The sequence below is a fragment of the Lipotes vexillifer genome, unplaced genomic scaffold, assembly GCF_000442215.2.
Source record: "Lipotes vexillifer unplaced genomic scaffold, Lipotes_vexillifer_v1.1 scaffold208, whole genome shotgun sequence".
NCBI lineage: Eukaryota > Metazoa > Chordata > Mammalia > Artiodactyla > Lipotidae > Lipotes > Lipotes vexillifer.
Genome location: NW_006785067.1, coordinates 307,041 through 322,897, shown reverse-complemented (window position 1 = coordinate 322,897; position 15,857 = coordinate 307,041).

Sequence of the window (15,857 nt, the reverse complement as noted above, 5' to 3'; positions counted from 1 at the left end):
ACATCATGAAATGATTAACACAACAGATTTAGTGAACATCCATCATCTCATATAAATACATTAAAGAAACAGAAAATACTTTTTCCTTGTGATAAGAATTCTTGGGGTTTACTCTCTTAATAACTTTCATTTATAATGTACAGCAGTGTTAATTATCTTTATCATGTTGTACATTACATCTCTCATACTTATTTATCTTATAACTGGAAGTTTGTACCTTTTGGCTACCTTCATCTAATTCCCCTCCCCCCGACCCCCACCTCTGATAGCCACAAATCTGATCTCTTTTTCTATGAGTTGATTCATGCATTTACTTGTTTTTGAAGTATAACTGACCTACAATAGTATGTTAGTTTATGGTGCACAACATAGTTTTGATATTTATATATATTTCAAAATGATCAAAAGTCTAATTGTCATCTGTCACCATATAAAGATATTACATAATTATTGACTATATTCCCCACACTATACATTTCACACCTGTGACTCATTTATTCTGTAACTGAAAGTTTGGACCTCTTAACCCCCCTTCACCTATTTCTCTCCTTCCTCCTACCTCCCTCCCCTCCAGCAACCACCTGTTTGTTCTCTGTATCTATGACTCTGTTTCTGATTTGTTACGTTTGTTCATTTATTTTGTTTCTTAGATTCCACATATAAGTGAAATCATAGTCTTTGTCTTTCTCTGTCTGACTTATTTCACTTAACATAATACCATCTATGTCCATCCATGTTGTCACAAACAGCAAGATTTCATTCTTTTTTATGAGTGAGCAATATCCCATTGTATATATATACCACATCTTCTTTATCCATTCATCTACTGATGGGCACTTAGGTTGCTTCCATATCTTGGCTATTGTAAAAAATGTTGCAATGAACATAGGGGGGGCATATATCTTTTCAAATTAGCATTTTTTTCTTTCTTTGGATAAATACTCAGAAGTGGAATTGCTGGATCATATGGTAGTTCTATTTTCAATTTTTTGAGGAATTTCCATACTGTTTTCCATAGTGGCTGCACCAATTTACATTCCCACCAACAGTGCACAAGGGTTCCCTTTTCTCAACATCCTCGTCAACACTTGTTATTTGCTGTCTTTTTGATAATAGCCATTCTGACAGGTATGAGGTGATATTTCATTGTAATTTCTATTTGCATTTGCCTGATGATTAGTGATACTGAACCAATCTTTTCATGTGCCTGTTGTCAATCTGTATGCCTTGTTTGGAAAAATGTCTATTAAGGGTCTTTGCCTATTTTTTAATCAGGTTGTTTGTTTGACATTGAGTTGTATGAGTTCTCTGTATATTTTGGACATTAATCCCTTGTCAGATATACTGTTTGCGAATATCTTCTCCGGTTCAATAGGCCTCCTTTTCATTTTGTTGATACTTTCCTTCACTGTGAAAAAGCTTTTTAGTTTGATGTAGTCCCATTTGTTTATTTTTGCTTTTGTTTCCTTGCCTGAGGAGACACATTCAAAAAAATATTGCTAAGACTGATGTCAAAAAGCCTACTGCCTGTGTTTTCTTTTAGATGTGTTATGGTTTCAGGTCTTATATTTAAGTCTTTAAGTCAATTTAAAAACATTTTTTTTTTATATAGTGTGACAAAGTAATCCAGTTTGATTTTTTTGCATGCAGCTGTCCAGTTTTCCCAACACCATTTATTGAAGAGCTATCTTTTCTCCATTATATATTCCTAACCTCCTTTGTAATAGGTTATTTGCCCATATAAGTGTGTGTTCACTTATGGGCTCTCTATTTGGTTCCATTGATCTATATGTCTATTTTTGTCCCAGTACCATACTATTTTGATTACTGTAGCTTCGTAGTATAGTTTCAAATAAGGGAGCATGATACCTCCTGTTTTGCTCTTTCTTAAGATTTGGCTATTCAGGGTCTTTTGTGTTTCGATAAATATTTTAGAATTATTTATTCTAGCTCTGTGAAAAAAGCCATTGGTATTTTGAAAGGGATTGCACTGAATCTATAGATTGCCTTTCGCAGCATGGTCATTTCAACATTAATTCTTCTAATCCATGAGCATGGTATATCTTTCTACCTATCTGTCTCATCTTCAATTTCTTTCATCAGTACCTTATAGTTGTTCAAGTACAGGTCTTTTATCTCCTTAGTTTGATTTACTCCCAGGTGTTTTATTCTTTTTGATGTGATTATGAATGGGATGGTTTTCTTAATTTCTCTTTCTGTTACTTTGTTGTTAGTGTATAAAAACACAACAGATTCCTGTATATTAATTTCATAACTTGCAACTTTACTGACTTCATTGATGAGTGCTAGGAGGTTTTTTTTGTTTTGTTTTGTTTTGTGGTATGCGGGCCTCTCACTGTTGTGGCCTCTCCCGTTGTGGAGCACAGGCTCCGTACGCACAGGCTCAGCGGCCATGGCTCACGGGCCCAGCTGCTCCGCGGCATGTGGGATCTTCCCAGACCGGGTCACGAACCCGTGTCTCCTTCATCAGCAGTCGGACTCTCAACCACTGTGCCACCAGGGAGGCCCAAATTCTAGTAGTTTTATGGTGGTATCTTTAGGATTCTCTATGTATAGTATCATGTCATCTGCAAACAGTGACAGTTTTACTTCTTCCTTTCCAGTTGGATTCCTTTTACTTCCTTTTCTTGTGTGATGGCTCTGGCTAGGACTTCCATTACTATGTTGAATAAAACTGGTGAGAGTAAGCATCCTTGTCTTGTTCCTGATCTTAGAGGAAATGCTTTCAGCTTTTCACCACTGATTAGGATGTTAGCTATGGGCTTGTGATATGGCCTTTATTATGTGGAGGTATGTTCCCTCTATACCCACTTTGTTGAGGGTGCTTACCATAAATGGATGTGGAATTGTGTCAAACACTTCTTTTTTTGTATCTATTGAGATGATCATATGATTTTTATTCTTCAATTTGTTAATGCGGTGTATCACGTTGATTGATTTGTGGATACTGAACCATCCTTGCATTCCTGGGATAAATTCCACTTGATCATGCTGTATGATCTTTTTAATGTATTGTTGGATACGGTTTGCTAATATTTTGTTGAGGATTTTTGCATCTATTTCCACCAGTGATACTGGCCTGTAATTTTCCCTTTTTGTGCTATCTTTGTCTGTTTTTGCTATCAATTTAATGCTGGTCTCAGAGAATGAGTTTGGAAGCATTCCTTCCTCTGCAGTACTTTGGAATAATTTGAGAAGGACAGATGTTAACTCTTTTCTAAATTTTTGGTAGAATTAACCTGTGAAGCCATCTAGCCCTGTACTTTTGTCTGTTGGTAATTTTTTAAATTACTGGTAATTGGTCTGTTCATAATTTATATTTCCTCTTGATTTAGTCTTGGGATATTGTACATTTCTAGAAATTTGTCCATTTCTTCTAGGTTGTCCTTTTTATTGGCATAAAATTATTCCCAGTAATACCTTATAACCCTTTATATTTCTCTGGTGTCAGTTGTAACTTCTCCTTTTTCATTTCTGATTTTACTGATTTGGGCTCTCTCTTTTTTCCTGATGAGTCTGGCTAAAGGTTCATCAATTTTCTTTATCTTTTCAAAGAACCAGCTCCTTTTCAGTGATCTTTTCTATTGTTTTTTTAGTCTCTATGTCATTTATTTCTGCTCTGATCTTTGTGATTTCTTTCCTTCTACTTATTTTGCACTCTGTTTGTTCTTTCTCTAGTTCCTTTAGGTTGTTTACTTGAGATTTTTGTTGTTTCCTGAGGTAGGCTTGTATCACCTTAAACTTCCCCCTTAAAACGTCTTCTGCTGCATCCCACAGATTTTGCATCACTGTGTTTTCATCTTTATTTGTCTCCAGGTATTTTTTTATTTCTTCTTTGATTTCTTCAGTGACCCATTGGCTGTTTAGTAGCATATTGTTTAGCCTCCAAGTTATTGAGTTTTTGCAGTGTTTTTCTTGTAGCTGATGTCTAGTCTCAGAGCATTGTGGTCAGAAAAGATGACTGATATGATTTAAATCTTCTTAAATTTACTGAGTTATTTGGTGTCCTAGCATGTGATCTCTTCTGAAGAACATTCCATGTGCACTTGAAAAGGATGTGTATTCTGCTGGTTTGTGATGGAATGTTTTATATATATATATATCTATTAAGTCCACCCGTTCTAATGTGTCATTTAAGGCCAGTGTTTCCTCATTGTTTTTCTGTCTGGATAATCTGTCCATTGATGTAAGTAGGGTATTAAAGTCCCCACTATTATTTTGTTACTGTCAATTTCTCCCATGATGTCTATTAACATTTGCTTTATGTATTTAGGTGCTCCTGTGTTGGGTGCATATATATTTATAATTGTTATTTATATCTTCTTGTTTAATTGATCCTTTTATCATTATGTAGTGTACTTCTTTGTTTCTTGTTATAGTCTTTGTTTTAAAGTCTATTTTCTTCTGATATAGTATTGCTACCCAAGCTTTCTTTTTCTGTTTGCATGGAATATCTTTTTCCATGCCTTCACTTTCAGTCTATATGTATCTTTAGATATGAGTCTCTTATAGGCAGTATCAACATGTATGTGTATCTTATTTCTGTACCCATTCAGCCACTCTGTCTTTTGATTACAGCATTTAGTCTATTTACATTTAAAATAATTATTGATATGTATGTATTTATTGTTATTTTGTTCATTGTTTGGGGGTTTTCATGGTTCTTGTCATCTTTTTAGATCAGCTAAAGTTTTAAGTGAAGACGTCACTAGTGCTAAGAAAAGAGCACAACGGTGAGACTGTAAAAAAGGAAAGACAAAAAAAGTTCTCAGTTGCAGTATTTCTTCCTAGGGCTTGTCTAGGCTATGAGCAAAGTAAATTGGAGACCTCTAATCCAGAGAACAGGAAGTGAATAAATTCTGCTCTTCTTATAAAAATAGCATCACATCCTTCCTGTGCATACTTTAAAAATAAATATTTTACTTGTTTATGGTGATTTAAGTGCCTTTCCATATATTCCTTTGGAATAACTCTTACCCTGGGCTAAGCCACCCTCTCACTGATAAACTTCAGCACTCTGACTCTCTATGTTCTCTCAGGGCCTCAACCTGGGTGGCCAGGGAGCAACACAATCACCAGATCCAATCTAGAATAGGATCAACTAGGAGCTGAGGCAATACCAAACTATGAGTCAAGATTAAGAGTCCCATTCTTTCAGTTCAGAAGAGCTTTGAGAAAATCCCAAGGAGAGGGGCATCAGGGAACTTCCCATTGGGGTTGAGGCTATGGAGCTCCCCATTCTCCACCAGTACAGTATGAAAGAAGTGAAGCCCAACCCTGAGGGAATATACCGGAGATGTAACATACAAGAGAAAAAAATCTAAATCTTAGTTCCTGCAGTCCTTGGATATCTTCTACAGCCAGGCACTGTGCTAGGTGCTGAGGAGAGAGAGATAAATGATGAATGGCGGTATGGGTCCTTATAGCCTCAAGAAGTTTACCATCTGAAATGTTTCATTAGATTTTTCTTACATGTTTGCATTTACGAATTTTATAGTTTTAGCTCTTATATTTAGGTCTCTGATCCATTTTGAGTTAATTTTTGTATATGATGTTAGGTAAGGGTAGAAGTTTATTTCTCTGTACACATCTGTCTAATTGCTCCACCACCATTTGTTGAAAAGATCATTCTTTCCCCCACTGGATTACTTTGATACCTTTTCTGAAAATTAGTTGGCCATATATGCATGGGTCCATTTCTGGACTTTTTATTCTGTTCCATTGATTTACTGGTCTATTTTTACACTAATATCATATTTTCTTGGTTACCAGTGCTTTATCATAAGTCTCAAAATTAGGTAGTGCTGGTCTTCCAATTTTGTTGTTTTTAAAAATCTTTTTGGTTTTTCTAGATTCTTTGCATTTCCACATAAAGTTTAGAATCAGATTGCCCAAAAACAAAACAAAAAGTCTACTGATATTTTGACTGGGTTTGAGCTGACTTTATAAATCAACTTGGGGAGAATTAACATCTTAATTCAATATTGACTATTCCCATTCATGAATATGCAAAATTCCTTTTTCACCCCATGCCTGTGTTATCAATCTTTAGAAGTATTTTTCTTGGAAATTTTTAGAATCAGTATCTCTTGAAAGACTGTTTATTAGCATTCAGTATCGAGCATATAAATGATGTCTAATAAATGTTAAAAGTTAATAATACTACCCAAAAAATTATATGAATGCATATTATTATTATAACAAATAATAGAAAACCTAGGTGGTTTTACATCTAATTTTGCTAATAAGAGTTTTACTAATAGGCTTTCTCCAATTGTTATGCTGTTTGGTCTTTATGTATTTATTCTCCTTGGCTGTGTAAACAGACATCTAGTTTCACTTTTACTTAAAGGACATTCCCCTTCACTTTCAGTCTTTTAGTCCCTGAAAGGGTAGATCCTCAGCTCTGACGCAAATTGTTTGCAAAATTTAATCCTGAATAGCATAAAATGGTGAAACCTCAAGACTTCACATCCAGATTCTTCCTAATAGAAATAAGAAAGGACATCTCTTTAGATGTGCAAGTATGACGTATGGGTACGATTAAAAGTCAACAAATCCAAACAGAAAAGACCTAAACAATCAGAAAGGATGACCTCCAAAAATAAACCATAGAGCAATTTTGTTGCAAACTGACTGAATATAAGCCCTGTTCATAGACATAAAAACAAATTTCTCTGTGTAACTTCAAGTGTCTCATAGGAAGAGAGCTGAACTTCAGTGAAATTTTAATGTAGACACAACTTGCCTTCAACTGCCCACTTTTATTTTCTGAATCTTGAGCAGCCTCAGGCAGTTCCTCCTGCTTCCCAGAGACGAGCATTGCAGTGTATTCTCCTCCCCACACCTAGAACAGTTCCATGATTCTAATATTTCTCTCCAATAAATCCTAGAATTACAAGCTATCAGTGCTCAGAGGGATCTTAGAAATCATGTAACCCAATCCCCTTGTTTCACAACTGGGAAAACAGAGGCCTAGGAATATAAAATTACCTATACAGTTATACAGTTTTCTGCTAATGCAGAAATTGAACTAGAATTCAAGTTTTCTACCATTTACCTTCAGAGCTATCCAGAATACCATATCATAGAAATTAGTTTGAACTATTACATTAGGGTACTAATTATCCCAAGACAATTCCATTTATTTTTTCTTTTTAATTAAAGAAGTAATATACAGAAATTCATTTTTTTTAATATCAGATAATGTTGGTAATATACAAGTCTCTCTTGGTCCTACAAAATCCCACTCCAGCCCCCGATGTACTTTTAATTCTCAGATTGATCTATATCTTTTTTCCTTCATATTTACATACAAATATTTCTACATGTAATTTTGTTTTTAATGTGATTTTTAAACAAATAATATTAGAATTACCTATTGTTGGCAATTTGGTTTGTCTATTTGTTGACTTACCATATAGGAGATCTAACACATAATATTCAATAGTGTGCCAAATGGTTTGTTATCCACTCAACATCATAGCTTCCTCTTTCTAAGTCCTTACTATCACAAGGGAAAAGCCCAAAAATACATTTCCCAGAATCCCTTTTAATTACGGTTCTGGGTTAAATTCTGTCAGTAAGAGGTACTACTGCAAGACTAAAAAGGCAACAGAGGAGAGCCAATATTTTCTAGCAATCATTGCAGACAGACATGTGGACAAATGGAAAAAGATGAGTTTACAGCAGTTTCTGGGAAAGCTCCTGAAAATCACCTGCTTCCCAACATTAAAAAGCCTCACAAAATGGCTTCATTGGGGAATACTACCAAACACACAAAGAAGAAACTATACTAATCCTTCTCAAACTCCTCCAAAGACTAAAGAGGAGGGAACACTTCGAAAGTCATTCTTTCGATGAAGCCATCATCACCCTGATATCAACACCAAAGACACTACCAAAAAAGAAAATTACAGGCAAAAACCTTTGATGAATATAGATGCAAAAATTCTCAACAAAATATCAGCAAATCGAATCCAACAGCACATAAAAAAGATCATACATCATGAATTCAACAAGGCTGAATTCATCCTAGGGTCACAAGGATGGTTCAACATACACAAATCAATCAATGTGATATACCACATTAACAAAAGAAAAGACAAAAACCAAATGATCATCTCAATAAATGCAGAAAAAGTATTTGATAAAATTCAGCATCCATTCATGATAAAAAAAAAACTCTTATCAAAGTGGGTATAGAGGGAACATATCTCAACACAATAAAAGCTATTTATGACAAACCCACAGCCAACACAATAGTCAACAGTGAAAAGCTGAAAGCCTTCCTGCTAAAATCTGGAAAAAGACAAGGATGCCCACTCTTCACAACTTCTATTCAACATAGTATTGAAAGTCCTAGAGACAGCAGTCAGACAAGAAAAAGAAATAAATGTTAGCCAAATTGAAAGGGAAGAGATAAAACTGTCATTACAGGCAGACAACGTGATACTATATATAGACTCCACACAAAAACTACTAGAAATGATAAGTGAATTCAGCAAGGTAGCAGGATACAAGATTAGCATACAGAAATCAGTTGCATTTCTTTACACTAACAATGAAATATCAGGAAGGGAAAGTAAAAAAAAAAAACCTCCCTTTTAAAATCACATCAAAAAAATAAAATACTTAGGAATAAACCTGACCAAGAAGGAGAAAGATTTATCTGTTGAGAACTATACAACATTGATAAAGGAAATTGAAGATGATACAAAGAAATGGAAAGATATTCCATGCTCTCAGACTGGAAGCATTAATAATGTTAAAATGGCCATCCTACCCAAAGCAATCTATAGATTTAATGCAATCCCTAACAAATTACTAATTTGGCATTTTCACAGAACTAGAACAAATAATGCTAAAATTTACATGGAACGATACAAGACCCAGAATTGCCAAAGCTGGAGCAATAACCCTCCCAGACTTCAGACAATACTACAAAACTACAGTAACCAAAACAGAGTAGTAAACATAGGAGCACCTCAAAAAATAAGGCACATGCTAAGAGCCATAAAAGGGGAAGCTGACAGTAACACAAACATAGTAGGAGACATTAACACCCCACTTTCACCAAAAGACAGATCATCCAAAATTAAAGTAAATAAGGAAAGACAAGCTTTAAATGATACATCAAACAAGATAGACTTAATTGATATTTATAGGACATTCCATCCAAAAACAAAAAAATATACTTTCTTCTCAAGTGCTCATGGAACATTTTCCAGGATAGATCATAGCTTGGGTCACAAATCAAGCCTTAGTAAATTTTAAAAAATTGAAATCGTATCAAGTATCATTTCTGACCACAACACTATGAGACTAGATATCAATTACAAGGAAAAAAATCTGTAAAAAATACAAACACATGGAGGCTAAACAACACACTACTAAATAACCAGGTGATAACTGAAAAAATCAAAGAGGAAATCAAAAAATACCTAGAAACAAATGACAATGAAAACACGACGACCCAAAAGCTATGGGATACAGCAAAAGCAGTTCTAAGAGGGAAGTTTAGAGCAATACAATCCTACTTCAAGAAACAAGAAACATCTCAAATAAACAACCTAACCTGGCACCTAAAGCAATTAGAGAAAGAAGAACAAAAACACAGTTAGCAGAAGGAAAGAAATCATAAAGATCAGATCAGAAATAAATGAAAAGGAAATGAGGAAAAGAATAGCCAAGATCAATAAAACTAAAAGCTGGTTCTTTGAGAAGATAAACAAAATTGATAAACCCTTAGCCAGACTCATCAAGAAAAAAAGGGAGAAGACTCAGATCAATAGAATTAGAAATGAAAAAGGAGAAGTAACAACTGACACTGCAGAAATACAAAGGATCATGAGAGATTACTACAAGCAACTCTATGCCAATAAAATGGACAACCTGAAAGAAATGGACACATTCTTAGAAAAGCACAACTGTCCGAGACTGAACCAGGAAGACAGAAAATATAAACAGACCAATCACAAGCACTGAAATTGAGACTGATTAAAACTCTTCCAACAAACAAAAGCCCAGGACCAGATGGTTTCACAGGCAAATTCTATCAAATATTTAGAGATGAGCTAACACCTATCCTTCTCAAACTCTTCTAAAGCATAGCAGAGGGAGGAACACTACCAAACTCATTTGATGAGGCTGCCATCACCCTGATACCAAAACCAGACAAGGATGTCACAAAGAAAGAAAACTACAGGTCAATATCACTGATGAACATAGATGCAAAAATCCTCAACAAACTACTAGCAAACAGAATCCAACAGTTCATTAAAAGGATCATACACCATGATCAAGTGGGGTTTATCCCAGGAATGCAAGGATTCTTCAATATATGCAAATCAATCAACGTGATACACCATATTAACAAATTGAAGGAGAAAAACCATATGATCATCTCAATAGATGCAGAGAAAGCTTGCGACAAAATTCAACACCCATTTATGATAAAAACCCTCCAGAAAGTAGGCATAGAGGGAACTTTCCTCAACATAATTAAGGCCATATATGACAAACCCACAGCCAACATCATCCTCAACGGTGAAAAACTGAAACCATTTCCACTAAGATCAGGAACAAGACAAGGTTGCCCACTCTCACCACTATTATTCAACATAGTTTTGGTAGTTTTACCCAAGGCAATCAGAGAAAAAAAAGAAATAAAAGGAATCCAAATTGGAAAAGAAGAAGTAAAGCTGTCACTGTTTGCAGATGACATGATACTATACATACAGAATTCTAAAGACACTACCAGAAAACTACGAGAGCTAATCAATGAATTTGGTAAAGTAGCAGGATAAAAAATTAATGCATAGAAATCTCTTGCATTCCTATACACTAATGATGAAAAATCTAAAAGTGAAATCAAGAAAACACTCCCATTTCCCACTGCAACAAAAAGAATAAAATACCTAGGAACAAACCTACCTATGGAGACAAAAGACCTGTATGCAGAAAACTATAAGACACTGATGAAAGAAATTAAAGATGATATGAACAGATGGAGAGATATACCATGTTCTTGGATTGGAAAAATCAACATTGTGAAAATGACTCTACTACCCAAAGCAATCTACAGATTCAATGCAATCCCTATCAAACTACCACTGGCATTTTTCACAGAACTAGAACAAAAAATTTCACAATTTGTATGGAAACACAAAAGACCCCGAATAGCCAAAGCCATCTTGAGAACAAAAAACAGAGCTGGAGGAATCAGCCTCCCTGACTTCAGACTATACTACAAAGCTACAGTAATCAAGAGAGTATGGTACTGGCACAAAAACAGAGAGATAGAACAATGGAATAGGATAGAAAGCCCAGAGATAAACCCACACACATATGGACACCTTATCTTTGATAAAGGTGGCAGGAATATACAGTGGAGAAAGGACAGCCTCTTCAATAAGTGGTGCTGGGAAAACTGGACAGCTACATGTAACAGTATGAGATTAGATCATTCCCTAAGACCATACACAAAAATAAGCTCAAAATAGATTAAAGACCTAAATGTAAGGCCAGAAACTATCAAACTGTTAGAGGAAAACATAGGCAGAACACTCTATGACATAAATCACAGCAAGATCCTTTTTACCCATTCTCCTAGAGTAATGGAGATAAAAACAAAAATAAACAAATGGGACCTAATGAAACTTCAAAGCTTTTGCACAGCAAAGGAAACCATAAACAAGACCAAAAGACAGCCCTCAGAATGGGAGAAAATATTTGCAAATGAATCAACTGACAAAGGATTAATCTCTAAAATTTACAGGCAGCTCATGCAGCTCAATAACAAAAAAATAAACAACCCAATCCAAAAATGGGCAGAAGACCTAAATAGACATTTCTCCAAAGAAGATATACAGACTGCCAACAAACACATGAAAGAATGCTCAACATCATTAATCATTAGAGAAATGCAAATCAAAACTACAATGAGATATCATCTCACACCAGTCAGAATGGCCATCATCAAAAAATCTAGAAACAATAAATGCTGGAGAGGGTGTGGAGAAAAGGGAACACTCTTGCACTGCTGGTGGGAATGTGAATTGGTTCAGCCACTATGGAGAACAGTATGGGGTTCCTTAAAAAAACTACAAATAGAACTACCATATGACCCAGCAATCCCACTACTGGGCATACACGCTGAGAAAACCAAAATTCAAAAAGAGTCATGTACCAAAATGTTCACTGCAGCTCTATTTACAATAGCCCGGAGATGGAAACAACCTAAGTGCCCGTCGTCAGATGAATGGATAAAGAAGATGTGGCACATATATACAATGGAATATTACTCAGCCATAAAAAGAAACGAAATTGAGCTATTTGTAATGAGGTGGATAGACCTAGAGTCTGTCATACAGAGTGAAGTAAGTCAGAAAGAGAAGGACAAATACTGTATGCTAACACATATATATGGAATTTAAGAAAAAAAAATGTCATGTAGAACCTAGGAGTAAGACAGGAATAAAGACACAGACCTACTGGAGAACGGACTTGAGGATATGGGGAGGGGGAAGGGTGAGCTGTGATAGGGCGAGAGACACAGACATATATATACTAAGAAACGTAAGGTAGATAGCCAGTGGGAAGCAGCCGCATGGCACAGGGATACCAGCTCGGTGCTTTGTGACCGCTTGGAGGGGTGGGATAGGGAGGGTGGGAGGGAGGGAGACGAAGAGGGAAGAGATATGGGAACATATGCATATGTATAACTGATTCTCTTTGTTATAAAGCAGAAACTAACACACCATTGTAAAGCAATTATACCCCAATAAAGATGTTTAAAAAAAAAAAAACTATCTACAGATTCAATGCAATCTCTATCAAACTACCAATGGCATTTTTCACAGAAGTAGAACAAAAAATTTCACAATTTGTATGGAAACACAAAAGACCCCGAATAGCCAAAGCAATCTTGAGAAAGAAAAACGGAGCTGGAAGAACCAGGATCCCGGGCTTCAGACTATACTACAAAGCTACAGTAATCAAGACAGTATAGTACTGGCACAAAAACAGAAATACAGATCAATGGAACAGGATAGAAAGCCCAGAGATAAACCCATGCACATATGGTCACCTTATTTTTGATAAAGGAGGCAAGAATATACAATGGAGAAAAGACAGCCTCTTCAATAAGTGGTGCTGGGAAAACTGGACAGCTACATGTAAAAGGATGAAATTAGAACACTCCCTAACACCATACACAAAAATAAGCTCAAAATGGATTAAAGACCTAAATGTAAGGCCAGATACTATAAAACTCTTAGAGGAAAACACAGGCAGAACACTCTTTGACATAAATCACAGCAAGATCCCTTCTGACTCACCTCTTAGAGAAATGGAAATAAAAACAAAAATAAACAAATGGTACCTAATGAAACTTAAAAGCTTTTGCACAGCAAAGGAGACCATAAACAAGATGAAAAGACAACCCTCAGAATAGGAGAAAATATTTGCAAATGAAGCAACTAACAAAGGATTAATCTCCAATTTTACAAGCAGCTCATGCAGCTCAGTATCAAAAAAAAAAAAACTATCCAATCCCAAAATGGGCAGAAGACCTAAATAGACATTTCTCCAAAGAAGATACACAGATATCCAACAAACACATGAAAGAGTGCTCAACATCACTAATCATTAGAGAAATGCAAATCAAAACTACAATGATGTATCACCTCACACCAGTCAGAATGGCCATCATCAAAAAATGTACAGGGCTTCTCTGGTGGCGCAGTGGTTGGGAGTCCGCCTGCCGATGCAGGTGACACGGGTACGTGCCCCAGTCCAGGAAGATCCCACATGCCGCAGAGCGGCTGGGCCCGTGGGCCATGGCCACTGAGCCTGCGTGTCCAGAGCCTGTGCTCTGCAGCAGGAGAGGCCACAGCAATGGGAGACCTGCATACCGCAAAAAAAAAAAAATGTACTAACAATAAATGCTGGAAGAGGGTGTGGAGAAAATGGAACCCTCTTGCACTGTTGGTGGGAATGTAAATTGATACAGCCACTATGGAGAACAATATGGAGCTTCCTTAAAAAACTAAAACTACCATACAACCCAGCAATCCCACTACTGGGTGCATACCCTGAGAAAGCCATAATTCAAAAACAGTCATGTATCACAATGTTCATTGCAGCTGTATTTACAATAGCCAGGACATGGAAACAACCTAAGTGTCCACCGACAGCTGAATGGGTAAAGAAGATGTGGCTCATATATACAATGGAATATTACTCAGCCATAAAAAGAAACAAAATTGAGCTATTTGTAGTGAGATGCATGGACCTAGAGTCTGTCATACAGAATGAAGTAAGTCAGAAAGAGAAAAACAAATACCATATGCTAACATATATATATGGAATCTAAAAAAAAAAAATGGTTCTGAAGAACCTAAGGGCAGCACAGGAATAAAGACGCAGACATAGAGAATGGACTTGAGGACACGGGGTGAGGGAAGAGTAAGCTGGGATGAAGTGAGAGAGTGGCAGAGACATATATACACTACCAAACGTAAAACAGATAGCTAGTGGGAAGCAGCCACATAGCACAGGGAGATCAGCTCGGTGCTTTGTGACCACCTAGAGGGGTGGGATAGGGAGGGTGGGAGGGAGACGCAAGAGGGAGGACATATGGAGATATATGTATATGTATAGCTTATTCACTTTGTTATAAAGCAAAAACTAACACACCATTGTAAAGCAATTATACTCCAATAAAGATGTTAAAAAAAACCACAACAGCATGGTATTGGCACAAAAGCAGACATATCAATCAACTGAACAGAACGGAGAACCCAGAAATAAACCCATATACCTATGGCCAATTAATCTTCAACAAAGGAGGCAAGAATATACAATGGAGGAAAGAGAGTCTCTTCAGCAAGTAGTGTTGGGAAAGCTGGAAGCTGCATATAAATCAACGAAGTTATAACACTCCCTCACACCATACACAAAGATAAACTCAACATAGCTTAAAGACTTAAATGTAAGACTGGACACCATAAAACTCCTAGAAGAGAACATAGGCAAAACGTTCTCTGACATAAATCATAGCAATGTTTTCTTATGTCAATCTCTGAAGGCAACAGAAAGAAAAGCAAAAATAAACAAGTGGGACCTAATCAAATTTACAAACTTTTAAGCAGCAAAGAGAACCATAAACAGTGAAAAGACAACCTACAGACTGGGAGAAAATATTCACAAGTGATGCAACTGACAAGGGCTTAATTTCCAAAATATACAAACAGCTCATACAAGTCAGTACCAAAACAACAATAACCCAATCAAAAACTGGACAGAAGAGCTAAATAGATATTTCTCCAAAGAAGACATACAGATGGCCATAGGCACATGAAAAGATGTTCAAAATCACTAATTACTACAGAAATGCAAATCTAAACTACAGTGAGGTATCACCTCACACCGGTCAGAATGGCCATCATCAAAAAGTCTACAAATAACAAATGCTGGAGAGGGTGTGAAGAAAAGGGAACCCTCCTACACTATCCGTGGGAATGTAAATTGCTGCAGCCACTATGGATAACTGTATGGAGGTTCCTTAAAAAACTAAAAATAGAGTTGTCATATGATCCAGCAATCCCACTCCTGGGCATATATCCAGAGAAAACTCTAATTTGAAAAGCTACATGCACCCCAATGTTCACAGCAGCATTATTTACGATAGCCAAGGCATGGAAGCAACCTAGATGTCCATCAACAGATGAATGGATAAAGATGTGCTATATATATATATACAATCGAATACTACTAAGCCATAAGAAAGAATGAAATAATGCCATTTACAGCACCATGGATGGGTCTAGACA